The 19,422-nt window shown below is 39.3% G+C and overlaps 1 non-coding gene across 1 annotated transcript; it reads right to left on the bottom strand.

The window, feature by feature from the left end:
- On the bottom strand, nt 18,963–19,035 carry TRNAW-CCA. The gene has a single exon. It is a non-coding gene; the product is annotated as a tRNA-Trp (tRNA).

Raw genomic sequence — 19,422 nt, 5'->3', positions numbered from 1 at the left:
GGAGTTTTGTGATACGACCACTCTAAATTATTTTCTTACCAATGCTCAATGCTAAATAAGGCTCCAAGTGAGAAAAAAAGAAATAAAAGAGGGAAATGATAAGCTGTTCTGTTGAGAATTATACATGATCTAATTGGGTAATACAATGACTTAGTCTCAATTTATTCCAACCTTCACTTTTATATTAGAATGAACAGCTGTTTAATTTAATAATTTCTGCTCTAATTCATTTGCTTCCTGGTTACAGTTTTCATCTGCCTCTTATTTGTCATGTAATACTATGAAAATATTTCTTAATTTCAATATAGCATAAAAGACTATTGCCCAATGTTTCTCTATGAAACAAAACATTGCTCTTGGTATGCCCATTCTTCTCATGTGATTGCAACTCTCAGTAAATTAGATTTTCAATTTAGATTTCTCCAAAACTTTCCCAAAGAATGTAAGACTAAGCAAGTCTCTTCATTCTGATTTTACAATTCTAGTTCTAAAACTATGCTCTCATTTTATTGGACTATTTTAGAGGTGACATAAAGTCAAGACAATGCATCTGTAGAAGTGTCTTCAATTTCTTTGCTCTCATTGTCAATAATGGTTCCTCTCTTTCATTTACTTTTCTCAGGTCCTTGTTGAAATTCTGGCACTTTTCAGTTCAGTTCAGTTCAGCCGCTCAGTCGTGTCCGACTCTTTGCAACCCCAGGAATCGCAGCATGCCAGGCCTCCCTGTCCATCACCATCTCCCGGAGTTCACTCAGACTCATGTCCATCGAGTCCGTGATGCCATCCAGCCATCTCATCCTCTGTCGTCCCCTTCTCCTCCTGCCCCCAATCCCTCCCAGCATCAGAGTCTTTTCCAATGAGTCAACTCTTCGCATGAGGTGGCCAAAGTACTGGAGTTTCAGCTTCAGCATCATTCCCTCCAAAGAAATCCCAGGGTTGATCTCCTTCAGAATGGACTTTTACTATTTCTAAACTCTTGAAGGGTAAAGTTATGAATGCTGGAGAGTTTTCACAGAGTAAATACAACACATCAAACTTGATTATTTAGAAAGATGCCATGAGGTATACAGAGGCAGAAGAATGAACACTGTGTGTAATCCCACTGACTCAAGTTAGTAATGGGACGCTTTGAAAACTAACTTAAGAGACAATGCCGAGATTTCGTATGACTCCCGACCTATAGGGGCTTCTCTCTTGTCTCAGATGGGAAAGAATCCGCCCGCAATGCGGGAGACCTGGGTTCGATCCTCGGGTTGGGAAGATCCCCTGGCGAAGGGAGCGGCTACCCACTGCAGTATTCCGGCCTGGAGAATTCCATCCTGGTAGGCTACATTCCATGGGGTCGCAGAGTCAGACACTACTGAGGGACTTTCACTTTCGGTGACCTATAGACTGACATCTGATTTGTTGCACCAATGAAATCATGGGTGCCTACAAGAAATAATTGCTTTTTAAAATATTTTTAAAGTTTATTTAGTTATCTATTTTTGGCTGCACTGAGATTTCATTGCTTCACGGGCTTTTCCCTAGTTGCAGCGAGCGGGGTCTACTCTGTAGCTGCAGTAGGAGGGATTCTCACTGGGGTGGCTTCCCTTGTTGCAGAGACGGGCTCTCGGGTGTGTGGGTTCAGTAGTTGTAGCTCCCCGGCTCTAGAGCATAGCCTCAATAATTTTAGTGCACAGGCTTAGTTGCTCCACAGCATGTGGGATCTTCCTAGATCAGGGCTTGAGCCTGTGTCTCTTGCATTGGCAGGCGGATTCTTTACTACCAAACCAACAGGGAAACCCGGAAATAATTGTTGAATAAAATAAAATGTGATTAGCTATCATTACATTGCTGACCAACAAGGCAACTTAATATATTTTAGTCAACAACAGTTTGATATCTTTGAAATACATAAATTGAAAATAGACAAAAAGGTTATGACAGGAGAGCTAAAAATAGTGAATAAAGATACGTTAAGATGTTCAATGTTACTAGTAATCAAAGAATTGCAAGCTACTTAGGGAAGGAATGTGGGGTTCAGTAAATTAAAAAGGCAGGCAGCTCCTTCTCTCAGAGTTTGTGGGCCTAGGCAAAAGAAGCATGTATCTCTTTATACTATGTCACATCAGTTGCAGAAATTTTTTCTTCTTATCCTTCAGTTCAGTTCAGTTTAGTCACTCAGTCATGTCCGACTCTTTGCGACCCCATGAATTGCAGCACGCCAGGGCTCCCTGTCCATCACCAACTCCCCGAGTTCACTCAGACTCATGTCCATCGAGTTGGTGATGCCATCCAGCCATCTCATCCTCTGTCGTCCCCTTCTCCTCCTGCCCCCAATCCCTTCCAGCATCAGAGTCTTTTCCAATGAGTCAGCTCTTCACATGAGGTGGCCAAAGTACTGGAGCTTCAGCTTTAGCATCATTCCTTCCAAAGAACACCCAGGACTGATCTCCTTTAGAATGGACTGGTTGGATCTCCTTGCAGTCCATGGGACTCTCAGGAGTCTTCTCCAACACCACAGTTCAAAAGCATCAATTCTTCAGCACTCAGCTTTCTTCACAGTCCAACTCTCACATCCATACATGACCACTGGAAAAACCATAGCCTTGACTAGGGGGACATTTGTTGGCAAAGTAATGTCTCTGCTTTTCAATATACTATCTAGGTTGGTCATAACTTTCCTTCCAAGGAGTAAGTGTCTTTTAATTTCATGGCTGCAATCACCATCTGCCCAAATCAGTTCTTGCCTCAATTCTCCCTTTTGTTTTGACTGTGAAGTTTTGGCCTTAAACAATATAACTTATGAGTAAACTTGGAAAATTTTATTCAGCATTTATCATCTCCTTGTGTTTTTGAGGTTTCTTTTTAGCGTGTTATGAGTTTTATTAATCTGGCAGAAAAGAGGAGAAATATCAAACTTCTCCATGAAAATAGAAATTAAGAGATTATTAAGGGCTATAGAAATCTGGAAATTAAATTAAAAAAAGATTGTCACTGGGCTCTTTATCTGTTAGCAGGCTGATTTTTCCACATATTTATTATTTATTTTGCCATATTCCAACTTTCTTCTCCAAGGAATCACCCAATGTTAGATCTCAATGAGACCTTAGAGGTCACCTTGTCCAACCTCTCTTCACTCAAACACGAGAGCTGAAGATGTAAAAGTTTAAGGATAGGTCTAAATCTTCTAACCAGTGCATGATGGCTTTGGCACTAGAACGCCAAACTTGATTGGATTGATAAATTAATTGCTTTGAAGAAAGGTACAAAATTTTTTCACTCTAATTTCAAGAATCCAGTGCTCCTGGAAAGCTTTACCTCCCTCTCAGTCACTTTCTCAAGGACATTCCAACATACCTTGAGTAACTCTTCAATAGACACATCCTTCTTTCCTTCTTAAGGTGAGAGTGGAGCTATGTTACCTACTATATCTTATCTCCTTCTCTATGGATATTAAGTATCTTCCCTGTGATTTCTCCAGTATCTCCCAAGGAATCATCAACACTTGAGATTGTATTTATTTGTTTTTACTGAAGTATAGTTGACTTACAATGTTGTGTTAGTTTCAAGTGCACAGCAAAGTGATTATATATATTATATATAATAAAAATATATATATACTTTTTCACATTCTTTTCCTTTAAAGGTTATTATGAAATATTGAGTATAGTTCCCTGTGCTAAACAGTAGGTTCTGTAGCTTTGATTGGCATTTCTCTAATAATTAGCTATGTTGAGCATCTTTTCACATGCTTTTTGGCCATTAGTATTTCTTCTTTGGAGAAATGCTTATTTAGATCTTCTGTTCATTTATTTATTTATTGAGCTCTATGAGCTGTTTGTGTGTTTGGGGGACTAATTCGTGTCAGTTGCATCATTTGCAAATATTTTCTCTCATTCTGTAGATTGTCCCCCCTTGGCATTTTAAAATGACTTCAGGAACGGTCTAGAGGCAAAAAGAAAGGCAGTAAAAAGTAAGGCTATCAAGAAAGGAAATGAATAAAGCACAGTTAAATGGAAAACATCCAGATACAATTACAGTTGAAACCAATAAATCTAAGGCAATAGAAATACATTTGTGTGAATGTTCCTTCTGGAAAAGCAGGTCAGACAACTTCGTCCATAAAATTACAATAATTTATTCAATATTTTGTTTGCTGAAGAACTAAAGAAGGAATTTTTAAGGCCAAATATGTGGCTAAACACTCTCCCTGTTCCAGAACTCTTTGTAATCATGTTTGATCCCACAGCTTTAGTGAAACTATTTCTTCTGGCCAAGTCACTGTTAATTACTCTGTTAAAATTCTAGCTTCCTTTATACGCTATCTCCCCACTCTCCACTTTTCTCTTCTAAAAGGTGACTTTTCTTCTATTTTACCTCTTACCTCTCCTACTTTACCTCCACAGAGTTCCTCACTAGGATTCTCTGCTCTTTTCCCTCTGCATTCAACTGTTTATGAATAGAGTTTTGCCCCATGGCTTCACCTCTGTCTTGATAATCCCAATCTGAATGCCCTGTTCCCTACTGCGGAGTAGTTCCATATGTCCAGCTAGAGGGCATCTCTCCTTGCATGGACCACCATCAAATAATCACCATGCATTCACTACTGAGGGGGCAATACAGGCATACCTCAAGACAACTGAATATTTCCAATTCAGTTCCAGACCACTACAATTAAGCAGTATCACAATAAAGTGAATCTACTAATTTTTTGGCTTCTCAGTACATTTAAAATTATGCGTATTAGACTATACTGTAATCTATAATATGCAATGGCATTATGTCTTAAAAAAATGTATGTGTCTAAATTTAAAAATACTGTATTGCTAAAAAATTGCTAACCATTATTTCAGTCTTTAGTGAGTCATAATCTTTTTGCTGTGAAAGTAAATATTAATAAAATCCAAGAATAACTTCAAATCAAGTCAGAGAGGGCAGGAAAAATAGGAGGATCCTTTGTGTTGTTAAAAGAACTATTAATCCAACTCATTAAACTTTTCCTTCCCTGAAACCAGGGATACTATTGATAAATAATAAAATGCAATGTAATACAATTTAAAAATTTCTAGGAATATACATTTGGAGGAGAAAAATGCATATAAAGTCAGTAGCAGCAGCATGGTGAATGTCAGTCTGATTCCTAAAAATGCTTCATGAAAAAGACTGTTCATCCTGTGACTGCTCAGGCTTTGGAGATACGTTGTAAGCCTGTGCCATCTGTTTAGCAGATCACTTACTGTCTTCTGGTTCAAGCTAATTGTAAGATCATTTAGTAATAGCTGGAAATTTTCTTTTTCCTGAGAGTGGTCAAAGGAGCTACACAGATGCAATTACTAACATTTATATTTTTTAAAAAAGAATATGTTCCATGCTTTCATGTCTAAATTCCTGTAGATAGCCAAATGCAGCAAGAATACATTTGTTATTGGGCAATGCCTTTCAGGCACTCCGTGCTTTCTTTTCTTAGGGGTCTCTTTCTGACCGCATTTCTCCCAGAGCTCATGTTCTCAAGTTTTCTTAAATTTCTGGATTAAAGCTAAATTTCTGTACAAAGCAATTAAGCCTAGTGTCTTAGTCCATTCAGACTATTACAGCAGAATATCATAGATTATAAACAATGGAAATTGTTTCTCACATTTCCAGAGAAGGAGAAGTCCAAGATCAAGGCACTAGCACATTCTGTGTCTGGTGAGAGCCTGCTGCCTGGCTCTTACAGATGGCTGCCTTCTCACTATAACAGGTGGTGGAAGGTGCCAGGCAGCTCTCTAGAGTCTCTTTCATGAGGGTACTAATCCCATTCATGAGGGCTCCTGGAGGCCACACTTCCAAATCCCACCCCACTAGGAGAATAGATTTCAGCACAGGAATTTGGGGCAGGCATAAACAGTCAGTGTACAGCACCTTATTTGTACTTAGTACTTAGTACTTAGTGCCTTTCATAAAGCATTCATTCTGTTTTTACCTGTACATTATTAAGGAGTTTATTGATAATTAAAAAAAAAAACCATTAGAATTAACTTCAAGTTTTCTGCAGTTAATATGGAATTTTCCTCAAGTGCTCAAGTAGATGTCTGGGATACAAGGAGACTTTCCAAAATACCTTCAAGTAAACTCAAGAATTTTAAATAAATTGAACTTTTAGTCATTCTCACAATATAATTCCTGGTTATGATTTTTTCTAAATTTTATTGTGAAAATTTTCTAATATACAGAAAATTTGAAAGAATATTATAATGAACACTCACATACCCACCACCTGGATTCTATCATTAATATTTTACTGTGGTTGTTTTATCACAAAACTGTAATTTTCAGTGCAAGTTCTCTGACATATTTTGTTAAATTTACTGCCACATATTTTCTGTTGAGACTATTTTAAATGATTTTTTAAAATGTTTTAAATGCCATTTTCTAATTCCTGCTAATGCAGAAAAATACAATAACATTTTATATAGGAACTGTATTTGGTGGCATTGCTACATAAGTTCATTACCTCTAAAATCTTTTTTCAGATTTTGTAGAATTTTCTTTGTAAACAATTGTGTCACGTGTGAGTAAAGGAAAACTGACTTCTTCTATCCCCTTAATATCCCTTCTTTTCTTCTTGAACTAGCTAGGACTTCCAATAAAATGAGTAGAAATGGTAAAGGTGGATACTCTTTCCTTACAAGGCATTTTAACACTAAAAATGAAAAAGAGCTCAGAATAGAAATTATTTCCCAGAAAGCAGTGTCATATTTTTTGCCTTATTCAAATGAAGCTTAAAGAAATTAAAAAGAAAAATATTTTATACTTAAATTACATAATACTTCACATTTTTTGATACTCTTAATTTCATCATTAGTATAGATTTTATTCTAGTATAATTTCCCTTCAGCCTAAAGAAGTTTCTTTACCACTGCTTGTATTACAGGAAGGTTTGCTGGTAAGTATTTCTGTTTTTCTTTTATCTGAAATGTCTTTATTTCATATTTATTCCCAAAGGATCTTTTCATTGGCAATACAATTCTGGGTTTGCAGTTTTATTGTTGTTATTGTTGTTTTAACACTTTAAGAAGGTCCTTCTAGTACCTCCATAGTTTCAGATAAGTCAGTGATCATTTGAAGCCATGTTTTTCTGTACATAAAGTGTCATTTTTCTCTGGTTGCTTGGAATTTTTCCTCTTATAATTGGCTTTCAGCAACTTGACTATGATGAGCAGATGTTCTTATTTACCCTGTTTGAGGAATGTTGAAATATTTGAGTACTTAATCAGGGACATTTTTGGATACAATTTCCTCAAGTATTTTTCATCCTCAAACCTCTCTTCTTCTTAGACTTAAGTTACCTATAAATTAGATATTTTGCTATTGTCTCATAGGTACCTGAGTTTCTTGCTATTAAAAAAAATGCTTTCCTTTTTTTTCAGATTAAATAATTTTATTCATTTACCTTCAAGTTTTACTGACTCTTTCCTCTATCATTTCCATTCTGTAATTGTGCCAATAAAATGAATTTTAAATTTTCACATATTGTATTTTTCAGCTAGAATTTTCATTGGGTTCTATTTTGTAGTTTCCATAATTTTGCAGAGATTTAAAATCATTGTGAGAAGATTTTCCTTTACCTCATTGAGCAGAATTATAATATCCACTTTAATTATCCTTGTCTGCTAATTCCAACATCTGGGTTATTTTACGTTTGCTCTTTGTTGATGTTTTGTGTTCTGAAAATGGGTCACATTTTCCTTGTCATTCAAGTCAAATAATTTTGGATTGTATCCTGGACATTGGAATTGATACATTGTACAATTCTCAGTCCTCTATATGTCTTCAAATTGTTGATATGTAAAGATATTTGGATTTAGCTATTTATTAATTCCCCTTCATGGATTGAAGGGGCTTGAGTAACTCAATGAAGCTACAGGCCATGCCATGTAGGGCTACCCAAGACAGACAGGTCATAGTGAAGAGTTCTGACAAACGTGGTCCACTGGAGAAGGAGACAGCAAACCACTCCAGTTTTCTTGCCAGGAGAACCCCGTGAACAGAATGAAAAGGTAGAGATATGATACCAGAAGATGAGCACCTCAGGCTAGAAGGAGACCAGTATGTTACTGGGGAAGAGTGGAGGGCCATTACTAACAGCTCCAGAAAGAATGATGTGGCTGGTCAAAGTGGGAATGATACTCAGTTGTGGATGCGTCTGGTGGTAAAAGTAATCTAAAATGCTGTAAAGAATAATATTGTATAGGAACCTGGAAGCAGTGACAGATTTTGTTTTCGTGGGCTCCAAAATCACTGCAGACAGTGACTGCAGCCATGAAATTAAAAGACGCTTGTTCCTTGGAAGGAACTTGGTCTTTGGAAGGAACTTGGTCTTTGGAAGGAAAGCTGTGACAAACCTAGACAGCATATTAAAAAGTAGAAACATCACTTTGCTGACAAAAGCCCACATTGTCAAAGCTATGGTTTTTCCAGTAGTTAAGTATAAATGTGGGGCTTCCCTCATTGCTCAGTTGGTAAAGAATCCTCCTGCAATGCAGGAAATCCCGGTTTGATTTCTGGGTCGGGAAGATCTGCTAGAGAGGGGATAGGCTACCCACTCCAGTATTCTTGGCTTCCCTTGTGGCTCAGCTGGTAAAGAATCCGCCTGCAATGTGGGATACCTGGGTTTGATCCCCGGGTTGGGAAGATCCCCTGGAGAAAGGAAAGGCTACCCACTCCAGTGTTCTGGCCCAGAGAACTCCATGGACTGTATAGTCCATGGACTCGCAACAAGTCAGACGCAACTGAGAGACTTTCTCTTTCATGTATGGATGTGAGAGCTGGACCATAAAGAAGGTTCAGTGCTGAAGAATTGATGCTTTCAAGTTGTGGTGCTAGAGAAGACTCTTGAGAATCTCTTGGATTGCAAGGAGATAAAATTAGTCAATCTTAAAGGAAATCAACCCTGAATATTCACTGATGCTGAAACTGAAGCTCCAATACTTTGACCACATGATGCGAAGAGCCGACTCACTGGAAAAGACCTGATGTTGGGAAAGATTGAAGACAAAATGAGACGGGGGCGGCAGAGATTGAGACAGATAGCATTAGCGACTCAAAGGACATGAGTTTGAGCAAACTCCAGGTGATAGGGAAGGACAGGAACCTGGCATACTGTAGTCCATGGGGTTGCGAAGAGTCAGACATGACTTAAAGACTGAACAACAAAAATTAATTAATTGCTTGTTGGTTTTCTTTGAATAAGGAATTAACTTGGCTGGATTTAAACTGTAAATATTGTCTCTGGGTACCAGCTTTCGTTTCATTTTATCTATTTTATCCTTAGCTGAATGCTTACAGTCTGCCCCATGAATGTGTGTTTCAGGGTCAGCCAGAGATTTTGGCAGAATTAATATTTAGTGTTTGCAGCTTAGCCTTCTGGTTCTCTCATTATGAGATTCACCCTCACTTTCTGGTAGCTGATATTGCCCAAACTGTCTTCCATTCACTCACAATTCTGAGTTTCATTCAAACTTTGAGTTTTCTATTTTCTGCCGCCCTGTGTAACACAAACCGCAGTGGGTCCTAGGGGTCAAGCTATACAAACAGGAGACTTGTCCCGAGCCAGTTCCTTCTTTAGAGATTGACTCTTTCAGAATCTGCCTGCTTTACTCCCTCTCCAGGGCTTTCAGTAGTTGTTTTTTGGTCTGTGTATTGTTTGTTTTATTTCTGGTTTTGATTCAGAGTTTATAGCTGTTATACAAGGAAGGATCATTTCCCTAAGAATTTGTATGACTGTAGAAGCATAACTTGAGTGTCAGTTTTTGAAGTTTTAAAATCCTACAGAACTGTTGAGTCTCTAGGAGAAAAGGTCCAGTAACAGTGTCTAAAAGGTCAAAGAAAGTAGGTAAGTATTTCCAAAAGTTGTATTTTCTATTGAATTCAATCTATTTATTATTTTCAGCTCTCTAGTTGATTCAGTGGTCAAGAATCTGCCGGCTAATGTAGGAGATAAAAAAGACGTGGATTCAATCCTGGGTCTGGAAGATTCCCTGGGAAAAGAAATGGCAACCAGTTCCAGTATTTTTGTCTAGGAAATCCCATAGACAGAGGAGCCTGGTGGGCTATAGTCCGTGGGGTCACAAAAGAGTCGGACAGGTGGATGAACCTAAAACCTATTATACAGAGTGAAGTAAGTCAGAAAGAAAAAAATAAATACCATATTCTAATGCATATATACTGAATCTAGAAAAATGGTACTGAAGAATTTATTTACAGGGCAGCAATGGAGAAATAGACATAGAGAATAGATTTATGGACACGGGGAGAGGGGAGGAGAGGGTGAGATGTATGGAGAGAGTAACATGGAAACTTACATTCAGTTCAGTTCAGTTCAGTTCAGTTCAGTCGCTCAGTCGTGTCTGACTCTTTGTGACCCCATGAATCGCAGCATGCCAGGCTTCTCTGTCCATCACCAGCTCCCGGAGTTCACTCAGAGTTGCGTCCATCGAGTCAGTGATGCCATTCAGCCATCTCATCCTCGGTCGTCCCCGTCTCCTCCTGCCCCTAATCCCTAGATAGCCAAGGGGAATTTGCTGTATGTCTCAGGAAATTCAAACAGGGGCTTTATATCAACCTAGAGGGGTGGGATGGGGAGGGAGATAGGAGGGAGATTCAAAAGGGAGGGGATATATGTATACCTATGGCTGATTCATGTTGAGGTTTGACAGAAAACAACAAAATTCTATAAAGCAATTATCCTTCAATAAAAAAATAAATAATTTTTTTTAAAAAGCAAAAAAAAAAAGAGTTGGATAAGACTTAGCAACTAAACAACAATAAGAGAATCAAAGTCATGATACAGTTCCTTTGCAACATTTAATTGTTTTAATTGTTTGCATATTTTTGACTTAGAAGGATGGAATTCTCTCCAGTTTAACCAGTGGAGGCATTTCAGACTTACAGTGCTTAGGGATGGAACAGATTCAAGTATCCAGATAAAACCTCTAATTTTGCAGATGAGAAATTGGAGACCAAAGGATTATGTGATTTAAACATTAGCACAAATGGTCATGAGACAAAGTTTCCTGATGTTGTATGTCCAATAAGAGCTATTTGTATCATACCCTAGGGATTTTATTTCTGTGGTATGTCACTACATATTATTAACTCTATGTACTCTATCCTTCTGTTGGCTATCTTTAGGGATGTATTATTTCCTGAGCTGCTAAGAATCAGAGAGGGTTCTTGAGTAGCTGTTATACATAGGATAATACTGGATACATTAAGAATTAAGTTAGATGATGTTTTAAAAAGCATGTCCTAAAGTTCTTGGTACAAAATAAATGTCAGTAAGCATCTATTCTTCATCTTCTATCTACTTCTCCTCTTTCCTATTATTAACTGCCCATACTTTCAGAAGAAAGCATTTGAATTTAAGGAGAGCAAAGGAAAGTTGCACTCCTGTATGGAATTTTTATTTTATTCCGGTTCTAAAATAATACAAGTCTTCCATAGATGCAGTCTTTCTTCTCTCTTCATCTTGTTTATCCCTATTCTTTCATTGCCTTCACAAGACTACAGCTTCAAAGAGACAGATAAGTAAGCAGGCTGAGGTCCGCAGGGTCTCAGGCTGTGATTAGTGAGAAGTGGGTATTTTTCTCACTCCTTCTTTCTCAGCAAAAGAAATTGAGAGAGAGAAAGAGAGACAGAGCACACTAGTTTCTTGGCATTGTTAAAAATAAAGCCAAAGGCTTCTAGCTCTTAACCCATCTGTAGCTTTGCCTCTGTTTGGTCATCTCTTAATGAACATTAAAAGACTGATCCAGAGAAACTTTGTCTCTAAAGTGACTGTAGACATTGTACACTTTGTGGGCAACTTTTTGTTTCATGGTCCCTTTTATTTATTTATTTTTTCTATAGCTCCTTAAAAATATAAAAACCATTCTCAGCTGGAAGGTTGTACAAATGAACTGTACTTTGCTGATTTATGTATATTAGACACTCCTATTGCACAATGTTGAAGAATCAGATGAGACAATGCACATGAAAGTATGTTGTAAACCAGGCTATAGATATGTGCTATTATTATTAATGATAATAATTACCTGTTGTCATTTTGAGTGCAGCACAAAGGTCTGAGGGAATTGGACAACCAGTCCATTCTGAAGGAGATCAACCCTGGGATTTCTTTGGAAGGAATGATGCTAAAGCTGAAGCTCCAGTACTTTGGCCACCTCATGTGAAGAGTTGACTCATTGGAAAAGACTCTGATGCTGGGAGGGATTGGGGGCAGGAGGAGAAGGGGACGACAGAGGATGAGATGGCTGGATGGCATCACGGACTCGATGGACGTGAGTCTGAGTGAACTCCCGGAGATGGTGATGGACAGGGAGGCCTGGCGTGCTGCAATTCATGGGGTCACAAAGAGTCAGACACGACTGAGCGACTGAACTGAACTGAATGGAAGTTTTGATGAAAGGAATGATAAAGGAATATTTTGAGTCTTACCAGTATGAATTTGACAGGCAACATTATTGTTTAGGTATTGCCAGCATAAGATCCTACCACTTACACCACGAGCAAGGCAAGGTAGGGGGAACACCAATACACACATTGTTTATTTCACAATATTTTCCCAAGTCTAACCTCAGCAAAAATAGTCTGGCTGCTTTGGAATTAGAGAAAAACGGCATATAATCAACAGTCATGGGCTTCCCTAGTAGCTCAGCTGGTAAAGAATCCACCTGCAATGCAGGAGACCCTGGTTTGATTCCTGGGTTGGGAAGATCTGCTGGAGAAGGGATAGGCTACCCAATCCAGTATCCTTCGGCTTCGCTGGTGGCTCAGCTGGTAAAGTGCGGGAGACCTGGGTAAGATCCCTGGGTTGGGAGGATCCCCTGGCAAAGGGAGTCAGACATGACTGAGTGTTTTTGACTTTCAATCAACAGTCATAACCCTCTGTAGCCAGGAAGGCAATACACTTTGATGTTTTCATAATTTGATTTTAACTTAGGTGTTCAGTAAATAATTGAACTAAACTTGAATTTCCAAGCTCCTACTTTTAAATTTTATTTGTCTCTCAAATGCATGTTATATATTAAAACGTGAATGATCATATGCTCTGAGTTTTCACTGCTCCATTTTCATAGATGTGAAAAGCTACTTTATTAATCTTAATATTTTATAAGGGGAAAAAAAGAAGGTCTTTTGCTGACTCAAGTCTTGTTGGGTTCAAATGCCTTGAGAGTTATTTATCACTGGTAACATTTAAATTTACCCTAATTTTATTACTTCATATTCCCTATGAATTTAAAAGGATTATTCTTAAAATAATAGCATACGTAGTCTCTAGAGCCCAGGACCTGAGGGGTTTTGCAGATTCATGACTCAGCTGGACGGTTGGAGGTCAACAGGTCTTGTCTCCCTCTGCCTGCAGAATTTCCTCCACAGACACCATTTTGAGAAGTGTTCGCTCAATCCTGAACAGTTTCTTAGGTGTGGGAACGCCTGTCCCATAAAGCAATGTTGAGTTGTAGTTTCACAATATCTCTTAGTCATGCCTAAAGCTGGAAGCGCGAAGTTAAGTAACAAATATCATGCATCACAGAACAAGCGGGATAATCATGTTAAGCACACTGACTTATTCTTTAACGTAACTATTTGATGTAAAGAGGAACGTATTGAGTCAGCTGGTGAGGCATAGATGTAATAACTGTTACATGAAGTTAAAGGAACGGGGGGAAAAGTGCTAGACTTCCTACCAAAACCCACAGACCGAATCATATCAATAGAATCTGATCACAGAGTAACAGCATACAAATCGGAAGCACAATCTTAAAAATGTATTTTATGAGTCACAACCTACTCACATTTCTCATAGGAATTACTGATTTCTATGACTAACATTAGAACTTTAAAAGGACATTGAACATGAAAGAAATGTTTCTGTGAAATGTAAAATGAAAAAAATAACTAAACCGGGTTGCCACACACAAAAATATATATATTAAAATCATATTTACCTAAGAGGAAAAAATCCTTTAGCTTCTTTTTTTCCCCCTCCTTTTTATCACCTTTTCCACCATGTTACCTCTGTTACCATATCCCACAGATTCTATCTCTAATGGTGGTGGTGGTGTTTAGTTGCTGAGTTGCGTCTGACTCTTTGCGACCCCATGAACTGTAGCCCACCAGGCTCCTCTACCCGTGGGATTTTCCAGGCAAGATTACTGGAGTGGGTTGCCTACCATTTAATGAATGTTTGTTGAACATTTTCTATGTATCAGGTACAATTATATTCACTGGGACAGATAGCAGATAAACAAAATATCTCTGTTCTCTTGGCTCTTAGATTCTAAGGAAAGTGAAAGTGAAGTCGCTCAGTCGTGTCTGACTCTTTGCGACCCCATGGACTATTGCCCACCTGGCTATTCTGTCCTTGGGGATTCTTCAGGCAAGAAATACTGGATTGGGTTGCTGTTCCCTTCTCCAGGGGTCTTCCTGATCCAGGGATCCAACCTGGGCCTCCTGCATTGCAGGCAGATCCTTTACCACTGAGTCAGCAGAGAAGCCCAAGTAACATAGCAGAGCTTGATAATTACCTATTACAAAAGCGTGGATAGGATTTAGGTCTTGCATGAGAGACAGCACAGTACCTGGGGATTAGCAACTGTGGGGAGCCTTACCGCCTGTCATGAGGTTAACTGTATCCCTCAAACAGATCTGTAAAGTCCTAACCCGTAGTATTTCAGAATGTTATCTTATGATAGACGTTAACGATGCTCCTACAAACCAAGGAATGCCAAGGATTGCTGAAAGTGAAAATGAAGTAACTCAGTCATGTCCGACTCTTTGCCACCCCATGGGCTGTAGCCTACCAGGCTCCTCTGTCCACGGGATTTTCCAGGCAATAGTACTGGAGTGGATTGCCATTTCCTTCTCCAGGGGAACTTCCCAACCCAGGGATCGAACCCGGGTCTCCCACATTGTAGACAGGCACTTTACCGTCTGAGCCACCAGGGAAGTGATTGCTAGCAAACTCAAAAAGCTAGAAAAGGTGAAGAAGGAGTCTCCCCTACAGATTTCAGAGGGAGCATAGCCCTGCTGACACCTTTATTTCAGACTTCTAGCCATCACAACTAGGAGACAATAAATTGTGTTTTTTTTAAGTCTTCCTGTTTGCAGTATTCTGTTACAGCGGCCTTGGGAAACTAACATACCTCCGTTTTCCCGAAGGAAGAAATTCTCAGAACCCAGAGATGATAGCATTTATGGCTTGTGCTAGAGGGACACAGACATCAGAGAGGGGCCTGGCAGATTGAGAGCCAGAAAAATAAACACACCAACCTTCTGATCACCTGCCCGTGCCTTCCCTTGGCTGACCTGCTTTGGAAGCAGAGGGTAATTGAGGCCATTGATGTGTGCCCCTGTGAGTCAGCTTCCAGAGGCAGAGAAAAGCAAAGAGGGGATCTAAGTACAAAGTCCTAAACTTATCTTTCCTGTCTCTTCTCCTGTCCTTTCTCCACGCATCCCATAGGACCAGACACCCAGGGCAATGAGCTGCCAACCAAGGTACCATGTGTTTGCTCATCTAGTCTCCCGACAGGAAAATTTACTATCCTCACCACCTTCTCCATTTGTAAAAATCTAATTTGCTTTCTAGGCTCTTCATGAAACTTTCTATGATCCCCCTAGGCGGAAATCCCCTCTGAATTATGGCTCGACACCATCCACAAAAAGCTGTCTGCTATTACAGCTAAGCACAGGTTTTCTCTATTTAATTGCAAGAGTCTTCAGAATGCAAATTGAGTAATACTCACCATTTATATGCCCTATACATTTCACAACAATGTGTACAACATAGGGATTAATGTCTATCGGTTAAATTGAAAATGATAGTTTTAATATTGAAATGAATCTTAGGGTCATCCAGTTAAATCTGACCATTTTACAGAGTAAAAACTGAAGCCTGGAAATAGATAGTTAGTGGCAAAATTAAGACTAGGATACAGATATTAATTTACCTAGGCTTGTGTTTTTTCTATTATATAATTATGGAATAAAGCATTATTCTCATAAAGGTTATATAATAACAACTTCAAAGTCCAATAAAGACAGGGAAAAAAATGTAAGTGAGTTAGGAATTTGTGAATAAAAAGCTTTTTCAGATACTTGCATACTGAGAAATTTCAAAGAGATATTTGAGAAAATATTTTGAGCTTTATTGATTTCACAGTATTTGAGAAACAGCTTGTGATATTTAATATCCTCCAAAGGCATCTGGGTGCTCCCATTCCAACTTGGTAGCAAATGTGTTGAGATAAATAGATAAAATTATTTGCCATGATTTAAAAATAAATATAATCGAATGACAAAGTATCAGCTGAGAAAATTTCAGCATCATTTAATCTTTTGCTAGATTATGTCAAGGAAAATGTCGTAACCAATTTCAAGCAGTTCATAAATTAGAAGGGTCAGTAACTTATCTATATTATCTGAGAAAATCAACTTTCTTGAGTGATAAGAACAAGATAATGCATTTTCTCCTTTTTTTATATTAAACTTGTTATATTCTTGCATTAGTGGATACCATACCTTCTTAATGACATCTTTCTGCTTGGGAAAATAAAGAAACGGAAAACCCGTAAAAGTTGATCAATTTCCATTTTGCAGTGACATAGTTCAGTAAGCTCTCAAGACCACCCTCAGATTCAATAATTCCCTAGAAGGACTTTCAGAACTCAGGAAAAATGTCTACTCACAGTTATGGTTTATTCCAACGAGCAGACACAGATTGAAATCACCGACAGGCAGTGGTACGTAGGGCAGGGTACAGGAGAGGCAGGGCAGCGGGCTCCTTCCGGCGGAGCCGAATGCTATGCCGTGTGCTCAGTCACTCAGTCGGGTCCGACTGCGACCCAGTGAACTGTAGCCTACCAGGCTCCTCGGTCCACGGGATTCTTCAGGCAAGAACGTTGGAATGGGCTGCCAGTGTGGACAGTGCTTATTCCTCCCAGCAGTGATGTGTGACAACGTGCTTGGAATATTGCCAACCACAGAAGCTCATCAAGCCTCGGTGTCCAGGGTTTTTATGCGAAGTCAGGGATATAGACACGGCAGACCACACCAGCGACTCAGGTTAGTTCCCTGCCCCTCCAGAGGTCAAGCTGATACCATGTGACCAAAAGACCACCTCCCTCACTGCGTACATGATGTTGTTAGCATAGACTGTGTGACATGGTGAAAGGTCCTCATATAAACAGAAAGACCCATTTCTGTAGCCAGGCCCTATACTTACCTTCCAGGAGCTAGCGGCAAGGACCAGGCCTTTTGTTAGGTAACGTTAATTCTTTATGACGTAGGTACGTTTAAAACACATTTAAAATATAAACCTCTAAGAAGTTAGGATCCTGATCATGTTGCTTCTGCTCTGTCTATACCTGTGGTTTCCAACCTAAAGTTCCAAACGTCCTCAGCTTATGGCACCCTTGTGTCTCAGGTGTTTTCCATGCTGCCCTTTGTACCGTGTGCTCACTCACTTCAGTCCTGTCTGCCCGTAGCCCACCAGGCTCCTCTGTCCACGGGATTCTCCAGGCAAGAACACTGGAGTAGGTTGCCATGCCCTCTTCTGGGGGATCTTCCTGCCTCAGGGATGGAACTCCAATCTCCTGCGGCTCCCGCACTGCAGGTGAATTCCTTACTGCTGAGTCACCGGGGAAGCCCCGCCCTTTAACTGAGGCCAAAAGAAATTCCTAATAGTAACTAGGTCCGAACAACTCAATATCAGTAGTTTACATGGTATCCAACAGGTGATGCTGTGATTCCCTGAAGAGTTTAAAATACACCGAGTTTTAAAAAGAAAAAATTATTTATTTTTAATGGGAAGATAATTGCTTTACAATATTGTGTTAGTTTCTGCCATATATCAACATGAATCAATTATAGGTGTATGCATGTCCCTTCCCTCTTGTGGGAGGGAGGGCCAAGAGTTTTAATCAATTAGAAACTGGGAGTTTACTCTTATGCCTTAGAGCCCCTTGGCATACAGTTTAAGAACCATAGTTCTGTATAATGATTGTCACTACAGAAGAGCATTCTTCTGTTGTCCTTACTTTCCTTTAAAATGTTTTGTTGACTTGCTGGGTAATAAGGCAGTTCTATTTCTAGCGTTTTAAGGAATCTCCACACTGTTCTCCATAGTGGCTGTACTAGTTTGCATTTACCACCAACAGTGTAAGAGGGTTCCCTTTTCTCCACACCCTCTCCAGCATTTATTGCTTGTAGACTTTTGGATAGCAGCCATTCTGACATGTGTGAAATGGTACCTCATTGTGGTTTTGATTTGCATTTCTCTGATAATGAGTGATGTTGAGCATCTTTTCCTGTGTTTGTTACCATCTGTATGTCTTCTTTGGAGAAATGTCTGTTTTGTTCTTTGGCTCATTTTTTGATTGGGTGGTTTATTTTTCTGGAATTGAGCTGCAGGAGTTGCTTGTATATTTTTGAGATTAGTTGTTTGTCAGTTGCTTCATTTGCTATTATTTTCTCCCATTCTGAAGGCTGTCTTTTCACCTTGCTTATAGTTTCCTTTGTTGTGCAGAAGCTTTTAAGTTTAATTAGATCCCATTTGTTTATTTTTGCTTTTATTTATACTCCAGTGTTCATCGCAGCACTGTTTATAATAGCCAGGACATGGAAGCAACCTAGATATCCATCAGCAGATGAACAGATAAGAAAGCTGTGGTACATATACACAATGGAGTATTACCCAACCATTAAAAAGAATACATTTGAATCAGTTCTAATGAGGTGGATGAAACTGGAGCCTATTATACAGAGTGAAGTAAGCCAGAAAGAAAAACACCAATACAGTGAGTGAGTGAGTGAAGTTGCTCAGTCGTGTCTGACTCTTTGCGACCCCATGGACTGTAGCTTACCAGGCTTCTCCATCCATGGGATTCTCCAGGCAAGAATACTGGAGTGGGTTACCATTTCCTTCTCCAGGGGATCTTCCTGACCCAGGGATTGAACCTGGGTCTCCTGCATTGGAGGCAGACGCTTTAACCTCTGAGCCACCAGGGAAGCCAAATATATGGAATTTAGAAAGATGGTAACGATAATCCTGTATGCGAGACAGCCAAAGAGACGCAGATGTATAGAACAGTCTTTTGGACTCTCTGGGAGAGGGAGAGGGTGGGACGATTTGGGAGAACGGCATTGAAACATGTAAAATATCATATATGAAATGAATCGCCAGTCCAGGTTCGATGTAGGATGCAGGATACATGATGCTTGGGGCTGGTGCACTGGGATGACCCAGAGGGATGGTACGGGGAGGGAGGTGGGAGGGGAGTTCAAGATGGGGAACTCGTGTACACCCGTGGTGGATTCATGTTGATGTATGGCAAAACCAATACAATACTGTAAAGTAATTAGCCTCTAATTAAAATTTTAAAAATTATATATATA

This window comes from Capra hircus, chromosome 9, assembly GCF_001704415.2.
Source record: "Capra hircus breed San Clemente chromosome 9, ASM170441v1, whole genome shotgun sequence".
Taxonomy (NCBI): Eukaryota; Metazoa; Chordata; class Mammalia; order Artiodactyla; family Bovidae; genus Capra; species Capra hircus.
This window is presented reverse-complemented; position numbering and strand designations above follow the sequence as displayed.